The 26,014-nt window shown below is 39.4% G+C and overlaps 1 non-coding gene across 1 annotated transcript; it reads left to right on the top strand.

The window, feature by feature from the left end:
- Window positions 1-8,683: 8,683 nt before the first annotated feature.
- On the top strand, window positions 8,684-8,787 carry LOC129457934 (small nucleolar RNA U13). The gene has a single exon (XR_008649467.1). It is a non-coding gene; the product is annotated as a small nucleolar RNA U13 (small nucleolar RNA).
- Window positions 8,788-26,014: the final 17,227 nt, after the last annotated feature.

Raw genomic sequence — 26,014 nt, 5'->3', positions numbered from 1 at the left:
GAAGAACGATTAAGACTTAGTACTTGATAGCACAACAGGTTGACTATAGTAAATAATAATTTATTTGCACATTGTAAAATAACTAATAGAGTGTAATTCGATTCTAACACAGGGATAATGCTTGAGGGGATGGATATTTCATTTTCCATGGTGTGATTATTCCACATTGTATTCCTATAGCAAAACATCTCATGTACCCCATAAACACCTACTATATACCCACAAAAATTTTTTTAAAAAATTTTTTTTAAAAGATTGAGGTTGGTCACTATGGGATTCAGGTAAAGAATTATCCTGCTTCTCCTACAAAATACATTTTTCTTAACACCTGTGCAAGTCTCCATGGAAGGCACAGTACATAAAATTTCTTGCTATTCACAGGAGAGCAAATAAGTTAACACTGGAGAAAGCACTTTATAAACTATACCTGCTGCAAAAATGTAACATGCAATAGTTACTCTCAGGAATTGTAAATCTAAATACCTTTAAACTAGAACGAACTTTGAAATTCTCTAACCACCATTTATTCTTCAATTTCTATAGCAACCTCCATCAAGAGGTTGCCCAGTCCACATTTCAATATTCCCGCTGATAGGAAGCTTGCTTCCCCTAAAAGAATTTTAGCATCTATGTATAGAAAGGTCCGTAAAATTTTAATTTAAGAAAAAAGAAGACCTTCTGTAAGTATGAAACTTTCCCTCATTCATCACCATTACACTCTTTAGAGACTATGTCAATCAAGAATAAGCTTGCTTATTCTATTGTTAACATATAACCCATAAAAATCTCAGTGGCTTAAAACAACCAAGGTTTCCTGCTCCCAGTGCATGCTCTCTGGGTCAGCTGGGAGTTTGCTCCTCATTGTCCTCACTCTTGCACCCAGGCTTATAAAACCACCACTTTCTGGAAAATTTCCAGGAATTACAGAAGGAAAGAGAATTCTGGAAATTCTCACTTGGGCATTAAACATTCTGACCTAGGAGTCATACAGATCACTTCCCCTCAAAATCATTGACCAGGAAATACAAACTTATCATGTGCCACCCCATATTCTAGAGTCCTGAGTCAAAAATACTTGTGACCAGGCACAGAAGCTCATGCCTAGAATCCCAGCACTTTGGAGGCAGAGGTGGGAAAGTCACTTGAAACCAGGAGTTCAATATCAGCCTGGCCAACCTAGCAAGACCCTGCCTCTACAAAAAATAAAATAAAAAATTAGCCCAGATATGGTGGTGCACACCTGTAGAATCCGTTACTCGAAAGGAAGCAGGAGGATCACTTGAGCCCAGGAGTTCAAGGCTGCAGTGAGCTAAGCTATGATTGCACCACTGCACAGAAGCCTTGGCAACAGAGCAAGACCCTGTCTCTATTTTTTTAAAATGCTTGCGAACAGTACTGCTGAATAGCACAGAGACCATATTAAAAAAAAATCCTAATTCCTTATTAAATACAAAACTTGACAAACTCATCAAGCTATATTTTCACAAAACTAGGGCTGTAACTCAGATCTGTGAGATCACAATTTGGAACTTTTTCCATCATGCTGTGTTAGGATGTTTACATGAGGACAATGTAGCTGGGATTATATGGCATTTACTTAGTTTTTTGTTTTGTTTTTCTTATGCATAAATAGCTTCAAGAGGAAGGTCTGGAAGTTCCTAAAGCACATGTCTTAAACTAAAAAGCAACTGCAAATAATTTTACTCCCTTTTGAAACGTTTGACCTAGTAAAGATTGGATTTCTGAGAGGCTTTTATATTCTGAATATAGGGAATACAAAGGAAACAATCTTTCTAAGACTTCAAGAAACAACAGAAAAACTCTTGACTCTCACTTTGCTATTTCGATTATTTTTTTGACACTTCGGTTCTTTGAGTAATTGTGGCAGCAGCAGCCACAGAGTTTTACCCGAGATAAAAGTATATATAATAGCATGGCAGCCTCTGCAGAACCACACAGTATGGTAAATGCCTTAGCTCGATCCTATTTGCTCATAGTTCTGTGCAAAATAACAAATGGTTCTGAAACAATTATTCCAAATATCTTTTGCTCTTATTACTTTAAAGACTTGGCTGCCAAATACTTGCTCCAAGATAAAAAAAGGAACGCATATATGGGACGAAGATTATGCATTAAGATATGCTGCTTATTTTGCTTCTGTAGATACAATGCACATCTTATGAATTAGAGGCTGTCTTCCACCCTTCCCCAAATGGTGGACAAATGAGCATATCATTCCATCACTTTAATCCATCCTGGCTGGAGACATTTTTTTAAAGAATATTACTTTCCTGCTCAAATCTTAAATGCCTTCCTAATATGAGGAGAATAAAGTCTAAAATATTCAACCAAACATTCAAAGCCCTGCAGGGGTGGAATCCTTATTGAATTTTCTAGCCTACAGCACAACACTCCCCTTTATCTTCTATTCAAGTAAGCCAAGTTTCCCTCTTGAAATAGAGTGCAGGTCCTTGCTCAAGTTATTTCTTTCAATAGCACAAACGTTCAAAGTACGATTTGTTTTAAAGTTCCACTTTCTATAAGAAGCCTTTTCAGATATCCCACTGGGAATGGACTATACATTTCTGGTTTTTTGGTTTGTTTTGGTTTGGTTTGGTTTTTGTTTTGTTTTGATTTGTTATGTTTTGTTTGAGACAGAGTCTTGCTCTGTCGCCCAGGCTACAGTGCAGTGGTGCAATCTCAGCTCAGTGCAACCTCCACCTCCTGGGTTCAAGCAATTCTCCTGCCTCAGCCTCCCAAGTAGCTGGGATTACAGGCACCAGCCACCACACCCAGCTAATTTTTGTATTTTTAGTAGAGACAAGGTTTCACCATGTTGGCCAGGCTGGTCTTGAACTCCTGACCTCAGGCCGACCTTGGCCTCCCAAAGTGCTGTGATTACAGGCATGAGCCACCACACCCAGCCTGGACTACACGTATCTATAGCATGTTAGTTGTTCTTCTATGATAGCCCTTTTCATATTCTGCCTTCAGGTCAGTCTATTAATGAATATATCTGATTTCCCCACAACACAGTATATAAATCCTTGGAAAGTAGAGGCTATAATTTCTCATCTCTGGATTCTCCACAGCTCCTTGAACTTAGTTTAAGCTCCCCTACCCGCCACCTGCCCCACAAAATAAAAACAAAAGCCTAAACAAATTGCCAAAGTACTGGATCTTGTCTCTCTCTGGCCCAAACAATGTCCCAACTGGTTTCTCTTTTACTTTTCTTCACACAAGCACAGAAGTGTAATCTCGGCATTTATCTGTAAAAGGAGGGATTTGTCAGGCCTGTCACCGTACCCACGTATCTGAAGCAAAGTGAGAATGCTGCTTGTCTTGCGTAATAAACCCAACTCCCTTTATCTTTACCAAAAACTATTTTTTTCCACTGCCTAAAATTTAACAATGGAGAGTCAGCACTTTGAATATTTAACTTTAAAAGCTTCTTATTAAAAAACAAGTACTTTTGTGAGAAGTGATACCTTAATTTAAACCATTATCAACCAATGTTTTAGCAATGATTAGAGGAAAACAAGTCAGGAATTAAGCCATTTCTTAATGGAATAAAAGATATGGAAACAGGGAAGAGAGGGAATAGTATCTGGTTAGCAGATAGATGACGGTGGTGGTGAGAAAACAACAGAAATATTCGACTTCTGCATAAATTTGCAACAGACTAGATCTTCCTGAGATGGTGTATTATGAAGAAATGTATTAAGAACATAAGAAACGGCCAGGCGCGGTGGCTCACGCTTGTAATCCCAGCACTTTGGGAGGCTGAGGTGGGTGGATCACGAGGTCAGGAGATCGAGACCACGGCGAAACCCCGTCTCTACTAAAAATACAAAAAAAAATCAGCCGGGCGTGGTGGCGGGCGCCTGTAGTCCCAGCTACTCGGAGAGGCTGAGGCAGGAGAATGGCGTGAACCCAGGAGGCGGAGCTTGCAGTGAGCCGAGATTGAGCCACTGCACTCCAGCCTGGGTGAAAAAGCGAGACTCCGTCTCAAAAAAAAAAAAAAGAACATAAGAAACATATTTTATATATATACCTATAGCCAAATTAATAATGTTAACAGATATTATTACTGTTCAGTAGAACAGAGATTCACAGAAGTTCAAATAACTACACAGCAATCAAAATTTAATTATAGAAGAGCCCAGAGATTTGGATAAAACGCACAATTGTAAAGGAAACCTTCCCATCAGACACTTTGTTGCTGTGTATAAATGAGAAGCAAGAGAAGCAATCCTTACAAAGTAGGCTCAGATGATTGCTGGTGCCTAGGAAAACTCCTCGCCCAAAAGGATTACTCTGAACTGAGCCACATCTTCCACTGAACCTGTTTTGTAGAGTTTTGAAAATCTCCATGGACCTGATACCCTTGACATCAATCCATGAAAGTAAATGGGATTAACAGGCTCTGGCCAAGGTTTCAGTGTCCCTTCCAAGAGATGGGCAGTGTATCCACGATGAGAGGGGAAATATGAATTGCTGGCAAATCCCATGCTTACAATGCCTCTTGGTCTATAAATCATGCCTTCCTGCTGTTTATAGTTCTATAAATGGTTAGAGAGAAACTTGTTCCTAGATGTAATAACTGAGGTCACTGAAGATTACATGCTGCATGAGCTCACAATATCTGCCCTGAGAAAAACAATAAGGTGGTCAACCTCCTGCTCCTTTTGCTGGAATACTTGCTGTTTGTCACTAAAGGAGTTTAGCTGTAACCTATGAGCAAAAACCTTCTGTCATTCACATTCAGTTCTTTAGTGGGTAGAAAGGGGTCAGAGAAGCTTAAGAGTATCTGAACAGTTGAAGATTCCAACCTGACACAGAGCTGGTGGAGCAGTCCATCTACCATGTGGGTAATTTTTAAGACTACTTGAATGTGTGGAACCTTTTTATTGGTTCTCTGTCTTTCAGGGGTCCCAAAATTTCTATCTCATTGCAATTTTGGAAATGACTCAAGTTCTGTCTTCCTCCAGAGAAAGGAAGCAGCCACAAGTTTTATAAACCTAAAATTAGAGTAGCCAAGTTAGACTGTCATACAGTTGGAGCCTGACAATATTTAATACCTGATAACATCATTGTCAAATAACATTTCTAAGAACCCAAATGCATGAGATATTGAAGTTCTAAGTTGAAGATCACAAATCACATTGTTGTAGTCTCTGGGCCTCCTAGTTGCCACAGTCTAAAGCAGGTGTGTGCAGTGTATAGAAAAGTCAAAATAAAAAATGGCAGACCAGAATTAGAATGGACAAAGCAACTGCTCTGCCACTGTGGATTCTTTCCATCTCCTGCCATCCATCATTCTTCCCCCAAAAGTATATTCCAACCCTGGCGACCAGTCCCACCACCTTGAGGTGGAGGCAAAGCCTGGAAAGATAATCCAGCAGTTGCTGAGATGCTCAGGATTGGGAAGGACTCTGGTGTTTGTGAAATCCAGTCCCCATGCTACCCTTGAATTTCCTCTACAATGGCTCCATCAAGTAGTTACCTGGCAAATATTCACACACTTTCAGCGGCTGGTAATTCAATGCTTTCTAAAGAAAACTATATCTCTGGGCAAGTATGATAGAAAACTCTTCTTTGTAAGGCAAAATCTACTTCCCAGAGTCTGTTGTTTCTAGTTGCTTCCTTTGGGGCCACAGAGAACAAGTCTAAGTTCCTCTTCCATAAGACAGCCCTCCTGATATCTCAAGACTATTATCTCAGCCCTTTAAGTCTTTTCATAAGCTACACGGTCCTATCCTCCAAACATTCAGATTTTATTAGCCTACTGCCATCCTAGTTTCCCCTAAATGTGTCCTAGTTGCTTTATATTTGTCTTAATGTACATTTCCCACAACCGCACACAATATTCCAACTAAGCCCTGACCAAAACAAAATAAGAGTTGTGTTCTTACTTTCTCCATCGTAAATACTTCATCTAAGACTAGTTCTTTGGTATACACATCACATTAACTCTTGCTGACCTGATCCAGGCATTTTGAAGTAGCCAAGTCAAAATTCAAAACCATTATTTATTCCCAGGTAATCTAGCCAAATGATAACTAGGACTCTTCTATCGCCAACCTGAAGACCATCCTTAAGCCGTAGCCCAGAAACATAAAGGCACAATAAATGGGTGAAAAGTTTTGTTGTGTACTTTCCTTTTATTTTTTATAAGTAGAAAAATCTTTTAAAAATCAGCAAAATAGGCTGGGCGCAGTGGCTCACGCTTGTAATCCCAGCACTTTGGGAGGCCGAGGCGGGCGGATCACGAGGTCAGGAGATCGAGACCACGGTTAAACCCCGTCTCTAGTAAAAATACAAAAAATTAGCTGGGCGTGGTGGCGGGCGCCTGTAGTCCCAGCTACTCGGAGAGGCTGAGGCAGGAGAATGGCGTGAACCCGGGAGGCGGAGCTAGCAGTGGGCCGAGATTGCGCCACTGCACTCCAGCCTGGGCGACAGAGCGAGACACCGTCTCAAAAAAAAAAAAAAAAAAAAAAATCAGCAAAATAAAACATTCATTTATTCAACATTTATTGAGGACCCACTATGTACAGCTCTCAAAATTACTGGGGCCACAAAGATAAATGTTTGCAATCAGTGCTGTAGAAACTCTTACCACCTGGTTTCATGGTTATTTCTTTACCCTACTCTTGAGTAGGTGATAGAGTATACTCTTGTTTTTAATGTAATTGCTCCATGCACTGAACAGATTCTAACGTTTCATGCCAGCCTAATCTTAATGCAACATTGACAACAATAATAATACCTAATATTTCTTAAATGTTTATTGCATATTTGCTTTGATTTCTAGATTTGATTTGCTCAAGATTCTTCCAAATCTCCTCAGGTCAAAAATAATTGTCTCAAAATGTCATGCAACTTGGTGAGCTACCTACATAAACCTTTAACTCCTGTGAAGGCATGCCTAATAAGTTAAACCATTAATTGCCAAATGACATTCTGTTTGGTTGATAGTAAAATGTAGGAGAAAGAGCACAAGTCTGGCATTAGAACCATCTGGGTGTGCATTTCAGCTGCACTAATAAACAAGCCATCAGCCCACGACAAGTTTCCCTCCTCCCTGGAAATGGGGATAATACACTTTACCTTGCCGTGTTCCTGTATAAAGCACTTGACACAATACTTGTAAATAGGCAGTAAATGGCATGCTTCCCTCACAACACAGATTATTACAGCTTACATCTCATTTCTCTTAAATAGATTACTCGCTCATAGGGAAGGGACTGAGACTTACTTTTCTTCATATCCCTCATATTCCCGACACCTAGCATAAGTAGACACCCACATTCTTCTTGAATATAAATGTGAGCATCTGGCTTCAAGTTCAGTTGCGTATCATCTAGAAATAATCACATTTCTGTTCTGGTCTCTCATTTTCACAAGGGATGTTTGAAGATTTTCAGGGATTATCTAAGATCAACTATTATTAAAAAAAAAAAAAAAAAAAAATGCCCTCCTCAAGTCCCGGGCAGTCGTGTTGAAGCTCTAGGTCCAATCTATTTGACAAACAGGTTGGCATTGACATTTATTACATTTTTAATGTTGAGCAAACTTTAAGCTCAACTTCTCTCCTAAATTAATGGTGTTCCAAGACATGGCTAAAGCAAGAGGAACAGGAAGTGGTTGATGGGGAAAGCCAACACCTGATATGTCCCATTTCTGACCTGTACCTCAGCAAGCTAAAGGAAAATGTTGTTGGTCTCCAGTGCCTACCCTGAGCAATAACATTAAGAGGTTCACTCCCACACTGCCTTAACCAGGCTGAGGTAATTGTTATTGTTATGGCTTTAGCAGTTTAAATGCGAGAAGATGAGAATTCTGAAAGAGATCTATTTACTGCAAATCATCCCAAATATCTCATTAATCTGCTTTTCATTTGGCAAACTTTTATTTCTTTAAAAGTGCCATGCTGTGTGGTTTAAAACAAAACAAAAATGCCTCTGGGAAGACAAAGCAGCAAAGTGGAAAGAGCTTGGGATCTGAAATGATTTTGATATGAGTTTGATTTCCAGGTGTGCTACTTACTTGCTCTGTGACCACAGGCAGTTTTCCACAGTTAGTTAGAAGCCCAATTTCCTCATCTATAAACATAGGACAACTGTTATGTTGTTTGCGAATACTGAGGCCAGCTCTAGGACCTTGGGCTCTCTTTTGTTTATCTGTTTATTTCTTTATTTGCAAAATGAAGATCATAATAGAACCAACTCCATAGAGTTTGTGATGAGGATTTAGACAAGTGAATATATGTACACTGATTAGAACAGTGTCTAGCACAGAACATGTGCAGTGTTTGTCATCATCATCATCATCGCCATCACTACTAAGTGACACATATAAAGTGTGCCTTGCATAATACCTGATACGTAGGAGGTGCTCTATAAATGTAAGAGAAAACATTTCCCCTCACAACTAGAAACTTTCCACTGGGGTCTGAATAAACTCACTGGGTAGGAAGGCCTATTCCACAATTGTAGACTCTGCATTTTGGAGAAGGAGAGATCATGTAGATGAAGCCTGTTTACAAAAGAAAAGACCAAGGGAGGTAGAGAAGGGAGTTAACCCTGAAAGGTGGCATAGTTAATAAAAAGAGAAATTCCAGGCCTCCTGCACCCACATTACCGCATTACCCTGCCTTCTAAAAGTGTTACTTGGTTGAGTGATCCTTTTGTAGCTCATGAGCATGATGACTGGATGTTCAAACATGTGTGAGAGATGTGCCACCCTTGAACCTTGTTATGACATTGGCACATTACCTGTCTGACCTGAAAACAAAATAAAAACAAAAATAAAAGTATTACTTGGTTGAGAAACACCTTCCAACAAATAATTTGCAAACTGTCAGATGGCATCTGATCCTCTGCGATTTTCGTGAGCTTGAGGTAGCTTGAAGAGATGCTAGGAATGTAAAGGGAGAGGGTGGCTCCTCAGCAATTTTCTTAGCAGTTCCAATTCAGAAAGGGGACATTCACCTCTCTCCAGACAGTAAAACAAGAACAGGGCCTCTAGATACTTGCCACCCACAAATGCAAATTCAGCAAGCTCTGCCTCCCTGGGTTAATTTTAAACACTGCTTTTTAATCCAAGTTTAGAATTGTTTTGTTGTATATGTACAACCTCCCTAGGTAATGAGATCCTTTTTTAGCTGATTTGATGTCACTCACCACTAGAAGGAAATAGAATGTCCCCCTTCTAATTGGAAATACATAACTGCTTCAGTGGGTTTTCCTTCATTCCTTCCCTTTTGTCAGTGAGATAGATCTGACCTAAGGAGTTTTGGCTTTCAAAGCAGCTTTCACAAACCAAGGATAAAAGAAATTCAATTAACCAAAGAATCAGAAGTCAAGAATACAGGAAAGAGAACAGAAAATAGAAGGGGAAAAAAGTCAGCCCTGGGTTGAGCACAAAATATTGATATTTTTGATTGCCCAAGCTTGAATCTAGGTTCTATTTAATGCTGAGATTCTGAGCTGCTCTGGCAAACTAATGGAACAAGTAAGGCTAAAGTCTGTTTTCATGAGGAGCCAAACGGAGGACCAGGTGATGGTCTTAATACAGCATTTAAGCTTTTTTCCAGCTTTGTCCATACCATACCTGCCCTCATGGCCTCAGATCTCAGTACTAAAAAGAGAGAAGGCGTACATCTAAAAATAAAAATATATATATACTAAAAACCTTGTTTTGAGATCCGCATGTATCCCCAAAGGGAGAAGAAGGCATTGTCCCACTTCCACCCAGCTTACATCAAGAACTCCAAGAAAGAATTCAGAGGCATAGGCAAAAATGGTACCAGGAGAGGGTACTGACTGAGAGCAAAGGCTATCACCCCTCCGAAGGCAGCCCGCCTATCAACATGAGGCCAGAAGCAGGGCGGGGGGGGGAAATAACATCAGAAATTCACGGGTGGTTGACAGAACTAGCCAGCACAGACAGGCTGGGAATCCACTGGGGGTGAGTAGAAAGGACATAGAGGTTTATAATAGCCAGAAGGATCAAAAGCCAAAAAATATGGGTTATTACCATTTATATGACCCCTTTTAAAACTCCAAGTTCATGCAGCCTGAGAAAATGAGCTTATATTAGTAATATCACCTCCTTTCCTTTTCCTACAATTTAAACTGCATACAGTGTTATAATGAGGATCCCTACTGAGCTGTGCTCATACAAACTAACTCTTCTGATGCAGGTGTTCTCTCTCAAAGATATACAATTTTTGATGCTTAGAATTTAATTAGGTGCTGCTCTTTATATATTAAAGTAATTCAAACTATTGTACCACCGGGTTATATGATTTCTGTTACTTTTCTTGTAAGTATGATGCGCTGGTACTGAATTATCCATTTTCTCATTCAGGTTCCCTTGAAACTAATCACATGTGTTTGAAAAAGAGTAAGTCAGGGTTAGGGGCCATCTATGACCATGAGAGCATTTCTCTATAAAGAAGCAAAATAATATGGAGAACTAAGCAGCACTCATTCAGAGGATAACAAAAAACTCATTATTATTGTTATCTAGAGCCTCAGTCTGGTTTCAGTTTCTTCATGAGTGTAAACACATTTTTTCCAGATAATATCTCCTATGCTTCCCCTAGGAGTTCTTGAGAGTCAGAGGAGATCATCTGAAAGCTTTTTTAACCTATAAGGGATCATGAAAAATAAGGAGCTGCTTAGTCCATTGGAGAAATAGAAACTTGTTTTCAGGTGAGTTAAGATACCTGCTTCCCTAACTGTCAGTATTAAAATTTAGTAATTTATAAAATTTAGCACTCCAGCTCACAATTCTCATGTAATTACACGAAATTCAGAGGAAAAGAAAATAAAGACCAATCCCCTCCCATCACAGTTTCTGGGCAATTTTAGCTCATATTAGACATCTTTAAGCAATGCTGCATTCTGACATCCCATGCTAGGTGTTCTTTTGGAGAACAAAGAAAATATGTACCAGTACAAAGTTGCTTTTGCCATTGTTATCCTAAATGCACATGGATGTCTTCTTAGGGCACTTTGCAAATCAATATGCCACCAACTTAGTGAAATGTGGCACCATACAGTAAACGTATGACTAAAGAGAAGCATCTTTCCCATGAAAAAACTAATGGCTTTTAGTGGCCAGAATAAAAACAAAATTAAATTGGAGTCTGGGGATGGTGATAGCAGGAGAAGTGGGTCATCCTTATAAACCCCATTCCTTTCAAAAGTTCGTATTCATAGAAGCCCATCCTCCAAAATATGAGTTTCTATATTACCTAGGGGGAAATGATGTCAAAGTAATTTGAATATTTTTCAAATAACTTTCCTTAATACTTTATGCAACTGTGAAATCCCACAGGCCTATAAATCTTAGCAAAGCCACTGTTTCCAGCTCAAAACCCTGCCTTTGGGTCTGCCTTTCTCTCTTCTTTTCTGGATGAGTAACATTTTCAATCAAGTTGTTTTTCTTGTTACTCTGGGAAACAGGCTCTTTCTGAATAAACAGAATCCCCCATTTCAGGCTCACTGGTATTACCTTCTTCTCTTTCTCATATCAGCTAGAACATGAGGATTTACATCCTAGCAACTGTGTGGGTAGAGGAGAGATGCTGTAGGGTGCGACAATTCACTTTAGCAATCTTAAGAGTAGGGTCACCTCAGAAAAAAAATGCTTTACTTCTCTGAGTTGGATCCCTCAACTGCCAACTGTGGACAACAGTAACACTAGTAAGAATCAAATAGGACTTCACTCTATACGCTTCTAATAAGAACAGCCCCGACTGCCTGCCTTGTGACCCCACTGTGGTGTATACAGACTTCGGTCACAACATTTTAGTTCACTTACTTGTTTATATTTCTGTCTCCTCTCACTCAGCTGAAAGCCTTTGGAGAACAAGACCTTTCCCTTATTTATTTTAGGAATCCCCAAATCAAGCTTGTCGATGTTTTTTATGCAATGGTTTTAAAGGAATTTCGGTCAAAGGATTAATTTGCTAATTGACTAGTTGATTGGTTGAACAAATTCTGCAGATGAACGCACTTTGTAAACCTCTGAGCACTAGACAAATGTAAAGCATTGTTACATTGAATTCCATAATTAGCTTTGAACTTAAGGTAATTAGATAGTTGCTCAAAGTCAAAAGGTAATGAGCCTTACAAGTGGTCTTATTTCATAGCGTTCTTAGTTTTTGTTTGTTTAATCCAGACAGTTGCCAAAAATTTACACACTCCAAAATAATACACAAAAAAAGCCGTTCATGCAATCAAAATAGTGCAAAGTATTTTGCCAGTTAAATTAGCATTGCCCCATAAAAACACAATGATGGAATGACATACTTTAAATTCTTCCTTGGGTATAAAGTGGCGTCGTGGAGAGACCATTAATGCTAACACCAACACAACACAAAACACTCAGGGGATTGTCCTCAGATGCCCATTTTGTTTTTACAAATTGTCCTCTATATGACAGTATTTAAATAAACCTGTTAGGTTTGGGGTTTTTCCCCCTATTCGATTCAATACCACAAATATAATATGCCAACTGCATGTTGGCTAAGTACAACAGGACAAATAAGGATTTTAGGATGGGATGTAGGTTGCAAGAGGGATTCTTGACAAGAACACAAATACCATAACCAAGGCAGAATGTAAATGCCATAAGACAAATTCATAACTCTCTACTGCTATGAATCTAGAGACAGAGAAGTAACAGACAGCTGGGGAAGATCAGAAAGGCATCATGGCGGAGGAGGTATCTGTAATAAAAGTTAAGCTTTGAGCAATATTGCAAGCCACACAGATAGGGAGGACAGAATGGAAGGGCTAGAGGAGTGGGTATTTCAGAAAGGTGGAAGACCAACTCCTCCAGCTATCTTTAGTCTGCATTTCCAGAAGTATCTACTTCATCGGTTCCTGGAATATCAGCTTGATTTTGCTAATAACTAGTCTGAGAGTATTCACATTTAATGAAAAATAACACTGACGTGATTACTGCCAATATCGCTCCCTTTTAACAACAGCAACAAATATTATTTTACAAAAATGGAACAACTGCATTTTTATAATATCCCCGAGAAAGAATTAAAAATGTGAAATACATTCTAGGTGATTTTTTTTTATTATACTTTAAGTTTTAGGGTACATGTGCACAACGTGCAGGTTTGTTACATATGTATACATGTGCCATGTTGGTGTGCTGCACCCATTAACTCATCATTTAATATTAGGTATATCTCCTAATGCTATCCCTCCCCGCTACCCCGACCCCACAACAGGCCGCGGTGTGTATGTTCCCCTTGCTGTGTCCATGTGTTCTCATTATTCAATTCCCACCTATGAGTGAGAACATGCGGTGTTTGGTTTTTTGTCCTTGTTATAATTTGCTGAGAATGATGGTTTCCAGCTTCATCCATGTCCCTACAAAGGACATGAACTCATCATTTTTATGGCTGCATAGTATTCCATGGTGTATATGTGCCACATTTTCTTAATCCAGTCTATCATTGTTGGACATATGGGTTGGTTCCAAGTCTTTGCTATTGTGAATAATGCCACAATAAACATACGTGTGCATGTGTCTTTATAGCAGCATGTTGTATAATCCTTTGGGTATATACCCAGTAATGGGATGGCTGGGTCAAATGGCATTTCTAGCTCTAGATCCATGAGGAATCGCCACACTGACTTCCACAATGGTTGAACTAGTTTACAGTCCCACCAACAGTGTAAAAGTGTTCCTATTTCTCCATATCCTCTCCAGCACCTGTTGTTTTCTGACTTTTTAATGATCGCCATTCTAACTGGTGTGACATGGTATCTCATTGTGGTTTTGATTTGCATTTCTCTGATGGTCAGTGATGATGAGCATGTTTTCATGTGTCTTTTGGCAGCATAAATGTCTTCTTTTGAGAAGTGTCTGTTCATATCCTTTGCCCATTTTTTGATGGAGTTGTTTTTTTCTTGTAAATTTGTTTGAGTTCATTGTAGATTCTGGATATTAGCCCTTTGTCAGGTGAGTAGATTGCAAAAATTTTCTCCCATTCTGTAGGTTTCATGTTCACTCTGATGGTAGTTTCTTTTGCTGTGCAGAAGCTCTTTAGTTTAATTAGATCCCATCTGTCAATTTTGGCTTTTGTTGCCATTGCTTTTGGTGTTTTAGACATGAAGTCCTTACCCATGCCTATGTCCTGAATGGTACTGCCTAGGTTTTCTTCTAGGGTTTTTATGGTTTTAGGTCTAACATTTAAGTCTTTAATCAATCTTGAATTAATTTTTATATAAGGTGTAAGGAAGGGATCCAGTTTCAGCTTTCTACATATGGCTAGCCAGTTTTCCCAGCACCATTTATTAAATAGGGAATCCTTTCCCCATTTCTTGTTTTTGTCAGGTTTGTCAAAGATCAGATAGTTGTAGATATGCGGTATTATTTCAGAGGGCTCTGTTCTGTTCCATTGGTCTATATCTCTGTTTTGGTACCAGTACCATGCTGTTTTGGTTACTGTAGCCTTGTAGTATAGTTTGAAGTCAGGTAGCGTGATGCCTCCAGCTTTGTTCTTTTGGCTAAGAACTGACTTGGCAATGCAGGCTCCTTTTTCATTCCACATGAACTTTAAAGTAGTTTTTTCCAATTCTGTGAAGAAAGTCATTGGTAGCTTGATGGGGATGGCATTGAATCTATAAATTACCTTGGGCAGTATGGCCATTTTCACAATATTGATTCTTCCCATCCATGAGCATGGAATGTTCTTCCATTTGTTTGTATCCTCTTTTATTTCATTAAGCAGTGGTTTGTAGTTCTCCTTGAAGAGGTCCTTCACATCCCTTGTAAGTTGGATTCCTAGGTATTTTATTCTCTTTGAAGCAATTGTGAATGGGAGTTCACTCATGATTTGGCTCTGTTTGTCTGTTATTGGTGTATAAGAATGCTTGTGATTTTTGCACATTGATTTTGTATCCTGAGACTTTGCTGAAGTTGCCTGTCAGGTTAAGGATATTTTGGGCTGAGACAATGGGTTTTTCTAGATATGCAATCATGTCATCTGCAAACAGGGACAATTTGACTTCCTCTTTTCCTAATTGAATACCATTTATTTCCTTCTCTCGCCTAATTGCCCTGGCCAGAACTTCCAACACTATGTTGAATAGGAGTGGTGAGAGAGGGCATCCCTGTCTTGTGCCAGTTTTCAAAGGGAATGCTTCCAGTTTTTGCCCATTCAGTATGATATTGGCTGTGGGTTTGTCATAGACAGCTCTTATTATTTTGAGATATGTCCCATCAATACCCAATTTATTGAGAGTTTTTAGCAGGAAGGGTTGTTGAATTTGTCAAAGGCCTTTTCTGCACCTATTGAGATAATCATGTGGTTTTTGTCTTTGGTTCTGTTTATATGCTGGATTACGTTTACTGATTTGCATATGTTGAACCTGCCTTGCATCCCAGAGATGAAGCCCACTTGATCGTGGTGTATAAGCTTTTTGATGTGCTGCTGGATTCGGTTTGCCAGTATTTTATTGAGGATTTTTGCATCGATGTTCATCAGGGATATTGGTCTAAAATTCTCTTTTTTTATTGTGTCTCTGCCAGGCTTTCGTATCAGGATGATGCTGGCCTCATAAAATGAGTTAGGGAGGATTCCCTCTTTTTCTATGGATTGGACTAGTTTCACAAGGAATGGTACCAGCATCTTCTTGTACCTCTGGTAGAATTCAGCTGTGAATCCATCTGGTCCTGGACTTCTTTTGGTTGGTAAGCTATTGATTATTGCCTCAATTTCACAGCCTGTTATTGGTCTATTCAGACATTCAACTTCTTCCTGATTTAGTCTTGGGAGAGTGTATGTGTTGAGGAATTTATCCATTTCTTCTAGATTTTCTAGTTTATTTGCATAGAGGTGTTTGTAGTATTCTTTGATGGTAGTTTGTATTTCTGTGGGATTGGTGGTGATATCCCCTTTATCATTTTTTATTGCATCTATTTGATTCTTCTCTCTTTTCTTCTTTATTAGTCTTGCTAGCGGTCTATCAGTTTTGTTGATCTTTTCAAAAAACTAGCTCCTGGATTCACTGATTTTTTGAAGGGTTTTTTGTGTCTCTATTTCCTTCAGTTCTGCTCTGATCTTATTTCTTGCCTTCTGCTAGCTTTTGAATGTGTTTGCTCTTGCTTTTATACTTCTTTTAATTGTGATGTTAGGGTGTCAATTTTAGATCTTTCCTGCTTTCTCTTGTGGGCATTTAGTGCTATAAATTTCCCTCTACACACTGCTTTGAATGTGTCCCAGAGATTCTGGTACGTTGTGTCTTTGTTCTCGTTGGTTTCAAAGAACATCTTTATTTCTACCTTCATTTCCTTATGTACCCAGTAGTCATTCAGGAGCAGGTTGTTCAGTTTCCATGTAGTTGAGCGGTTTTGAGTGAGTTTCTTAATCCTGAGTTCTAGTTTGATTGCACTGTGGTCTGAGAGACAGTTTGTTATAATTTCTGTTCTTTTACATTTGCTGAGGAGTGCTTTACTTCCAACTATGTGGTCAGTTTTGGAATAGGTGTGCTGTGGTGCTGAAAAGAATGTATATTCTGTTGATTTCGGGTGGAGAGTTCTGTAGATGTCTATTAGGTCCGCTTGGTGCAGAGCTGAGTTCAATTCCTGGATATCCTGGTTAACTTTCTGTCTCGTTGATCTGTCTAATGTTGACAGTGGGGTGTTAAAGTCTCCCATTATTATTGTATGGGAGTCTAAGTCTTTTTGTAGGTCTCTAAGGACTTGCTTTATGAATCTGGGTGCTCCTGTGTTGGGTGCATATATATTTACGATAGTTAGCTCTTCTTGTTGAATTGATCCCTTTACCATTATGTAATGGCCTTCTTTGTCTCTTTTGATCTTTGTTGGTTTAAAGTCTGTTTTATCCGAGAGTAGGATTGCAACCCCTGCCTTTTTTTGCTTTCCATTTGCTTGGTAGATCTTCCTCCATCCCTTTATTTTGAGCCTATGTGTGTCTCTGCACATGAGATGGGTTTCCTGAATACAGCACACTGATGGGTCTTGACTCTTTATCCAATTTGCCAGTCTGTGTATTTTAATTGGAGCATTTATAACATTTACATTTAAGGTTAATATGATTATGTGTGAATTTGATCCTGTCATTATGATGTTAACTGGTTATTTTGCTCATTATTTGATGCAGTTTCTTCCTAGCCTCGATGGTCTTTAGAATTTGGCATGTTTTTGCAGTGGCTGGTACCAGTTGTTCCTTTCCATGTTTAGTGCTTCCTTCAGGAGCTCTTCTAGGGCAGGCCTGGTGGTGACAAAATCACTCAGCATTTGCTTGTCTGTAAAGGACTTTATTTCTCCTTCACTTATGAAGCTTAGTTTGGCTGGATATGAAATTCTGGGTTGAAAATTCTTTTCTTTAAGAATGTTGAATATTGGCCCCCACTCTCTTCTGACTTGTAGAGTTTCTGCTGAGAGATCAGCTGTTAGTCTGATGGGCTTCCCTTTGTGGGTAACCCGACCCTTCTGTCTGGCTGCCCTTAACATTTTTTCCTTCATTTCAACTTTGGTGAATCTGATAATTATGTGTCTTGGAGTTGCTCTTCTCGAGGAGTATTTTTGTGGCATTCTCTGTATTTCCTGAATTTGAATGTTGGCCTGCCTTGCTAGATTGGGGTAGTTCTCCTGGATAATATCCTGCAGAGTGTTTTCCAACTTGGTTCCATTCTCCCCGTCAATTTCAGGTACACCAATCAGACGTAGAATTTGGTCTGTTCACATAGTCCCATATTTCTTGGAGGCTTTGTTCATTTCTTTTTATTCTTTTTTCTCTAAACTTCTCTTCTTGCTTTATTCCATTCATTTGATCTTCCATCACTGATACCCTTTCTTCCAGTTGATTGAATTGGCTACTGAGGCTTGTGCATTCGTCACGTAGTTCTCTTGCCGTGGTTTTCAGCTCCATCAGGTCCTTTAAGGACTTCTCTGCATTCATTATTCTAGTTAGCCATTCATCTAATTTTTTTTATGGTTTTTAATTTCTTTGCCATGGGTTCGAACTTCCTTCTTTAGCTCAGAGTAGTTTGATCATCTGAAGCCTTCTTCTCTCAACTTGTCAAAGCATTCTCTGTCCAGCCTTGTTCCATTGGTGGTGAGGAGCTGCGTTCCTTTGGAGGAGGAGAGGCACTCTAATTTTTAGAGTTTCCAGTTTTTCTGCTCTGCTATTTCCCCATCTTTGTGGTTTTACCTACCTTTGGTCTTTGATGATGGTGACGTACAGATGGGGTTTTGGTGTGGATGTCCTTTCTGTTTGTTAATTTTCCTTCTAACAGTCAGGACCCTCAGCTGCAGGTCTGTTGTAGTTTGCTGGAGGTCCACTCCAGACCCTGTTTGCCTGGGTATCAGCAGCGGAGGCTGCAGAACAGCAGATATTGGTGAACAGCAAATGTTGCTGCCTGACCGTTCCTCTGGAAGTTTTGTCTCAGAGGAGTACCCGGCTGTGTGAGGTGTCAGTCTGCCCCTACTGGGGGCGTGCCTCCCAATTAGGCTACTCGGGGGTCAGGGACCCACTTGAGGAGGCAGTCTGTCCATTCTCAGATCTCCAGCTGTATGCTGGGAGAACCACCACTCTCTTCAAAGCTGTCAGACAGGGACATTTAAGTCTGCAGAAGTTTCTACTGCCTTTTGTATGGCTATGCCCTGCCCCCAGAGGTGGAGTCTACAGAAGCAGGCAGGCCTCCTTGAGCTGCAGTGGGGTCCACCCAGTTCCAGCTTCCTGGCTGCTTTGTTTACCTACTCAAGCCTCGGCAATAGTGGGCGCCCCTCTCCCAGCCTCGCTGCCACCTTGCAGTTTGATCTCAGACTGCTGTGCTAGCAATGAGCAAGGCTCCATCAGCGTAGGACCCTCTGAGCCAGGTGCAGGATATAATCTCCTGGTGTGCCATTTGCTAGGACCATTGGAAAAGCACAGTATTAGGGTGGGAGTGACCCGATTTTCCAGGTGCCATCTTCACCCCTTTCTTTGACTAGGAAAGGGAATTCCCTGACCCCTTGCGCTTCCCGAGTGAGGCGATGCCTCGCCCTGCTTCAGCTCATGCTCGGTGCACTGCACCCACTGTCCTGCACCCACTGTCCTGCACCGACTGTCCGACACTCCCCAGTGAGATGAACCCAGTACCTCAGTTGGAAATGCAGAAATCACCTGTCTTCTGTGTCACTCATGCTGGGAGCTGTAGACTGGAGCTGTTCCTATTCGGCCATCTTGGCTCCCAGTGATTTTTAATAATTGTATTTTCTTCCATTTTTATTAGAATTCAGAACATATACTTCTTGGTCTTTTCCAAAAATGATCTGTGCCTAATGTTAAAGGACAGCAGAGTCTTCCTCCCCAAAATACACCACTTTGATGTAAGGATTATTTTGAGTGGAAAGCAATTGAGAAGAAGCAGATACAAAAACAAAATATCTGCCCTCTTCCTAATTGCCTAAAAGCAGGGCATTAAGCAAACAAAGGTGTCTCTTCCTCCTCATTTCTACCAGGTATAACAAAGTTTGATCACCAGAGATGATCTTTATCAGCCTGGAGATGGCACCAAAGGAATTCACATTAAAAAATTTACTGACAAGCGGCTGGGCATGGTGGCTCACACCTGTAATCCCAGCACTTTGGGTGGTCAAAGTGGGCAGATCACCTGAGGTCGGGAGTTCAAGACCAGCCTGACCAACATGGAGAAACCCCATCTCTATTAAAAATACAAAATTAGTCTGGCATGGTGGTGGGTGCCTGTAATTCCAGCTACTCGGGAGGCTGAGGCAGGAGAATCGCTTGAACCCGGGAGGTGGAGGTTGCAGTCAGCCGAGATTGAGCCACTGCACTCCAGCCTGGGCAACAAGAGCAAAACTCCATCTCAAAAACAAACAAAAAAAATTACTGACTAGCCTCTATCTACCGTCAGTTTCCCACACATTTGCCACCTCACAATTTTCTGCCGTTAGAGACTCAAGGTCCTTCTGCTTTATGTTGCCAGTTCTCTAAAAATGTTTTGTTCTTTGTTGAAGACACCACATAAGCCACCATTCTAAGCTACCTCTTTGAGAGTTAGTCTTTCCCTGAGTTTTCTCTCAGGTTTATATGAAAGATACATGTTAGTAAACCTCTGTTTGTTTTTCTCTTGTGTTAAAAATTTTAGACAAATTAAATTTAACAGTTTAAGTGAGCAAGAAAAAATACAAAAATGACTTGTGAATCAGGCGGCCACTGGGGCTGCCACATGGTAGGATAAGATTTATGAAGAGAAAATGGAAAGTGACATGCAGAAAACAGAAGTGAGGTTCAGAAACAGCTGAATTGGTTGCAGCTTAGTGTTTGCCTTATTTGAACACCATTTAAAACACTGACTGACTGTGAGTGGTTGAAATATGACTGCCATGATTGGCTGAAAGTCAGCTACTATTACAGACACATTCCCCTAAGTGAGGTTTTCAGTTTGTATATGTGCTAGGTTAGGTTTTGATTCATACATAAGAACTCAAGTATGCAAATATGGAGGCTTTCTCAAGCCCGACTTTGGTTTGATTTAACAATTCCCCTCCTTTTGGTCAGCCTCTCAATTTTAGATATTAATCAAAACTTCAGACATTGGTGCCACTCTCTGTCACCATCATAGATAACTTATTTGGTCTCAGTATGAAATTCACACACCTTCTTTGGTCTCAGTGTGGAATTCACATGTCATAGTGTCACACCAGTTGAATAATTCTTTATGTTCTTGCTGATCTAGTCAAAGTAAAATCATAAGACCATTCAATATTCAATGGATGGCTAAATACAAAACACTTAAGACTTGAGAGGATACAGTGTTACCAGGGGGACTATTAAAATTACTATCAAGAGTGTAATATCAAAAAACCAAGGTGTACTTCTTAACCAGATTGCTTATGAAATTAACCAAGTCAAATCAAACAAGTCAAAGTTCAGCAATATAGGCAGTTCAGCAATATAGGCAGTTCAACAGTCTTTGAGTCTAATTGGTCAGAGTCTTTGTTCAGGGTGTCATGGTAATTAAGGACCATCATTCACTGTAAAATGTTCTGATTTATAGAGGTACCCATTTTGTTGTTATCCTGGTCACACAAGTTATAATAACCTGGAGACCTACCAGAAGAAATACAAAGATAAGAAAACGTTGGAAAACCCCAGCTTGCTATCCACCATTTATGATATCTACAAACCAACTGTTAGTTGTTCCCATAAACACATTCTATGTTCCTTACTCTTGGAAGAGTTCCTTAATTTATTTGGTGGCAGTGTCTAAGGAAAGAACAGTATCTACCATTTTTTTAATTAAGCCTTCTGTAGTAATAAAATCAGGGGAAAGATAAGTCCAACATTAAGTTTTGTTCAATAGCAAACATAAGGCCCCAACTTGAGCTAAAAGGAAATATAAAGCTGCAGGATGTGTTTTTGTGGAACACGTATGGTATCATTTACCTTTCAGAGAGTGGCTCCTGCCCACCTCAAATCGTGGGAAGTCTGATTGGCTATAAACTTCAAGATTTCTCTCAATTTATGAATTAGCTTTAAATTCTATACAACTAGTACCCCACTACCACCAGGAGTGAGTCCCCAGGAACCACGATGGAATCTCTCCTCAGTAGAATCTAATTTATCTTTCATCTATTTCAATATTGGTGCTAATTTCAGTTATTGACTGCTTTGGTTTCTGATCATAGGAGGTATTACAGGAATTCTCACGGGAAGCTATTTAAAAGGCAGGAGTGAGCCAGACCAAATAGCAAGATCCAAACCAGCAAAGAGGTAGAATGAAATTCTGTGCAGACCAAATATACCCCCTAACGGATTGGAAAAGAGGGCCATCTAGTTGTATTTGAGCAAGGGTTAGTTAAATTTTTCACCCTTGTTCTGCCTAGCTCCTGAACAAAGTCCAGTGGAAAATTTACTTTTTTGTGGCCCTTTCATAAAATGTTGTAAGGATGTATAACCATATTTAGTTAAAAAAAAAAAAAACAGGGGGATGGGGAGGGGGACCTACTGGATTTAATCTAGTGACTTTCTATGAGCGATTACTTGTACCCACATGGATAATTCCCAGGCCTTGAGTGTGTGATGCCAGGAAGCACAAAATACATTTTGCAGACATTACTTGGATAGGTTTGCTATATTTGGTAATGATCAGGTTATTAACTATAAAAGACAGAATGTTGTTTCTAGTGAGTACTGGAAAGCAAGTAACAGTGATATTTAGAACACCAAAGATAGCTTTCCACTCTTGGCATCTCACAGTGATTGTCATTGAGAATGCAGAGAGGCATTGGTATCAGTGGGACTGTTTCCTAATTTTTTGGCATTAGCCCACAAACCCAACAATTGTTCTAGTTTTATGCTAGAACACAAGCTTGAGCTACAGCCATCCACTGATTATGGCCTCATGAATTTTCCTGTAGGAAAAATAAAAGAATTAGGGCAGCAGAAAATGAGGGAAAAAGACAAAAGTATAACGTTTTCATGATGGTACAGAAGTCTTGATCTGTGAACTTGAGAAAGCTGTTAACATTTAAGATGCCATCTACTTCTAGGGAGAAATTTCCATGATCAGCTTTACCTTAAAGTCTCCAACAGGAATACTGTTCCAAGAATCTGAAAGGGCTCTTTTGAATTGTAACGTGGACCTGGGATTCAAGGCCTTCATTGCAGTGTGAGTGGTGAGAAAAACTTGATATGGTTCCTTCCAGTAGGGGTCAGGGGCAGTCTTACTCTGATGTTATTTCCAAAACACCCAATCTCCAAGTTCTAGACCATAAAGTATTTGGTTGTCCTCAGATGGTGGGTCATGTAAAGCTTTTTTTACCTGGTGAAAATACACTTTGGCATAATGCTTAAAGCCTTGCAGCATTTAATCATATCAGAGTTAAAGAGAGCAAGGAATGTGTGAGCTTTTATTACTAGGGACACAGGTTTTCCAGTGACTGTTTCCTAAGGGCTCAACTTACAATTTCTAGTCAGAGTGGATCTGATTGCCATTAAAGCCAATAGCAGTGTCTTAGGCCAAGACAATGCAATTGACTCAGTTAGCATTGCCAATTTCAGTTCTAATATGCCATTTGTTCTTTCAACGTTTCCAGAAGACTGAGGATGATAGAAACAATGATAATGCCATTGTGTTCACAATACATTCCTTAATTGCTTTATAAATTGCCCAGTAAAATGAGTTCCCCTACTGCTAGAGATTTCTCTAGGAATGCCTCTTAAGGAAACCCATTTTCCAATAATTTCTTAGCTACTGCTACAGCACCAGCTTTCCTACATAGGAAAGCCTCTACCAAACAGGAAACACACAAACTATTACAAGAACATACTAATACCCCAATGAGAGTGGCAACTGAATAAAATCCATCTCTAAATGTTCAAATAGCCCATCTTATGGTAGGAATATGCTACCTGAAGTTTTGATTGTTTTCCCAGGATTATGAGTTTGACAAACCAATATATTGGTTATGAACCATTTTAGAAATGTTAGCACAGTAACCCCGACAATACTTTTTCACAACTTGTATAATTTTGTCTGTTCCATGATGAGTTGTGAAGTGCATAGCTTTTAACAATAGAAGCTTCAAAGACTCAGGAAGGACTAGGTGGCCATCTGGGCCTTCTGTGAGTCTGTGCTTAACAATGAATTTGTATCCTTTTTTAACAAGGAATTTGTGTCCTTTTAGATATCACTTTTGTTTTTCCAAATGAAGTGCATTATATTGTTTTCTAAATAGGCCATCATAAGGAAGTTGACTTGGATCGATCTTAGGAGGTTGACTAAGAAAGCATATCCTAACCGTTGCAGCACTAAACGATTGAGCATAAAAACCTACTAGAGAATTCTCTTTATGTTCAGGTTCAGTTTTATATGCATGACCGTAAATCTTAATAATGACAGTCTGTGATGGTAACAGGATAGTAGAAAGGAGTTCATCCACGTGGAGTCTAGTTTTGATGGAGGTCCCATTAGAAATGAGAAACTTTTGGTGTTTCCATAACATACCAAAATTGTGTACTATGCCAAAGGTATATCAGCCATCTGCATAAATATTTACTGACTTGCCCTCAGCTATATGACAAGCTCAGGTGGGAGCAAAAAGCTCCATGGCCTGAGCTGACTTAAATTGAGGAAAAGCTCCCTTCTCTCTCAACTTATTTTGGGTAGCAATGGCATACCCTGCCCAATACTTTTCTTCTGAATTTTTGGCACAGGGCTCATCAACAAAAACTTATGATTATCCAATGGTGTATCTCATAAATAAACACAAGAGGCAACTATTTCTGATATTATCCTTACAAAATTGTAGTCTTCACCATCATCAGAGAGGAGTAATAGAATAGCAGGGTTAAGTATGTTGGAGAATTTTAAATGGAGATTAGAAAGAGATTAATTTAACAAGATGTTGGTCTACTTTCTGAAAAATACTGAGTTTGGTTGGCATGTAAAGGACTTCCCACAGTATGTGGGACTTGCAAATTAAGTTTATTCCCTAAAATCAGCTCAGATGAAGCTTCTATCAACTTGGCTTCCACTGCTTTTAAACAATTAGCATGTACCTTCACTACTAGGTCTAATTGAGGGCTATAATATGCAACGGGTCTATGTTTTCCTCTATGTTCTTGGATAAGAGCTCGTAATGCCTGATTGTTACATTCATGGACAAACAAGGTAAAGGATTTAGCATAATTTGGAGGTCCCAAAGCTGGAGGCTGTTGTAAGGCAAAATTCATTTGGTTAAAATCCTGCTCATGACTGTCTTCCCAAGGTAAAGGCTCTGGTACTGTGTTTCTAGTGAGCTCTTAAAATGGTAAGGTCATTCAGAAAAAAATGCAAGACTCAGAACTGGCAATATCCTGCAAGTCCAAGAAAACTTCTTAATTGTCTTCTGGTTACAAGCTCAGGAAAACTTTAAATAGTTTTATTCTTTCAGGCAAGAGGGAAATCCCTTCAGCGGTCAAATCATAATGGACTTGCTCCTTTGAAAACTGAAGTTTTTTTCATCGAGCCTTATGACCATTATGTGTGAGTTGCTGTAAAAGGTAAATTTAGTCCATTTTATAGCACTCTTAATGGGAGAGCCTAAGAACAGATCATCTATATACTAAGTAACAGCAGAATTTTGAAGAAACTATAGGGTTATTAAGTCCTGATGCAATACTGGGGAAAAATACAAACGGCCTTCAGTAAACCCTTGTGACATTACAGTCAAGGTGTACTGCTGGTTTTTCTAAGTAAAAGCAAACAAGTATTGACTCTATTTATGGATTGAAGTGCTAAGGAAAGCTGAGCAGAAGTCTCTGACCTTCATGTACCTGAATATTTATATGTTCTGCTAGGACTTAAAAGGTTTCTATTATCATTTTTTTGAATAAGCTTTCTAATTCTTCCTTTTTCACAACTTTCTTGAATTCCAGTCACTCTTAGATTTGTTTTTGTTTTGTTTTGTTTGAGGTTATTCTCTATATCTTGTAGGTATTCTTAATTCCTTTTCATTATTTTTCTTTTTTCTCCTCTGTGTATTTTCAAATAGCCTGTCTTTGAGGTTACTGATTTTTCATTCTGCTTGATTCATTCTGTTTTTGAGAATCTCTAATGTATTTTACAGTTCAGCAAATGTATTTCTTGGTTCCAGGATTTCTGTTTGATTTTCTATTATTATTTTGATCTCTTTCTTAAATTTCTTTGATAAATTTCTGAATTGCTTTTCTGTGTTTTCTTGGAGTTCCCTGAGTTTCCTTAGAATTGCTATTTTGAATTATTGATCTGAGAGCTCACACATCACCATCTCATTAGGAACAGTCACTGCCTCCTTCCTTTGTCTGTTTGGGAGGTCATTGTTCCTTGTTTGCTGTTGCTTCTTGTGGACATACAGCTATAGTGTCACACTGCAGGATCAGTTATTTTTTCCAGTTTTCACTGTACAGTTTGTTTTGCTCTTAGAGGGTATATTTACTTAGGGTATGTTTACTAGAGTGTGTTTACTTAGAGGT

This window comes from Symphalangus syndactylus, chromosome 11 (genome assembly GCF_028878055.3).
Source record: "Symphalangus syndactylus isolate Jambi chromosome 11, NHGRI_mSymSyn1-v2.1_pri, whole genome shotgun sequence".
NCBI lineage: Eukaryota > Metazoa > Chordata > Mammalia > Primates > Hylobatidae > Symphalangus > Symphalangus syndactylus.
The sequence above is the reverse complement of the archived record's forward strand: the minus strand, read 5'-3'. Positions and strand labels throughout refer to the sequence as shown.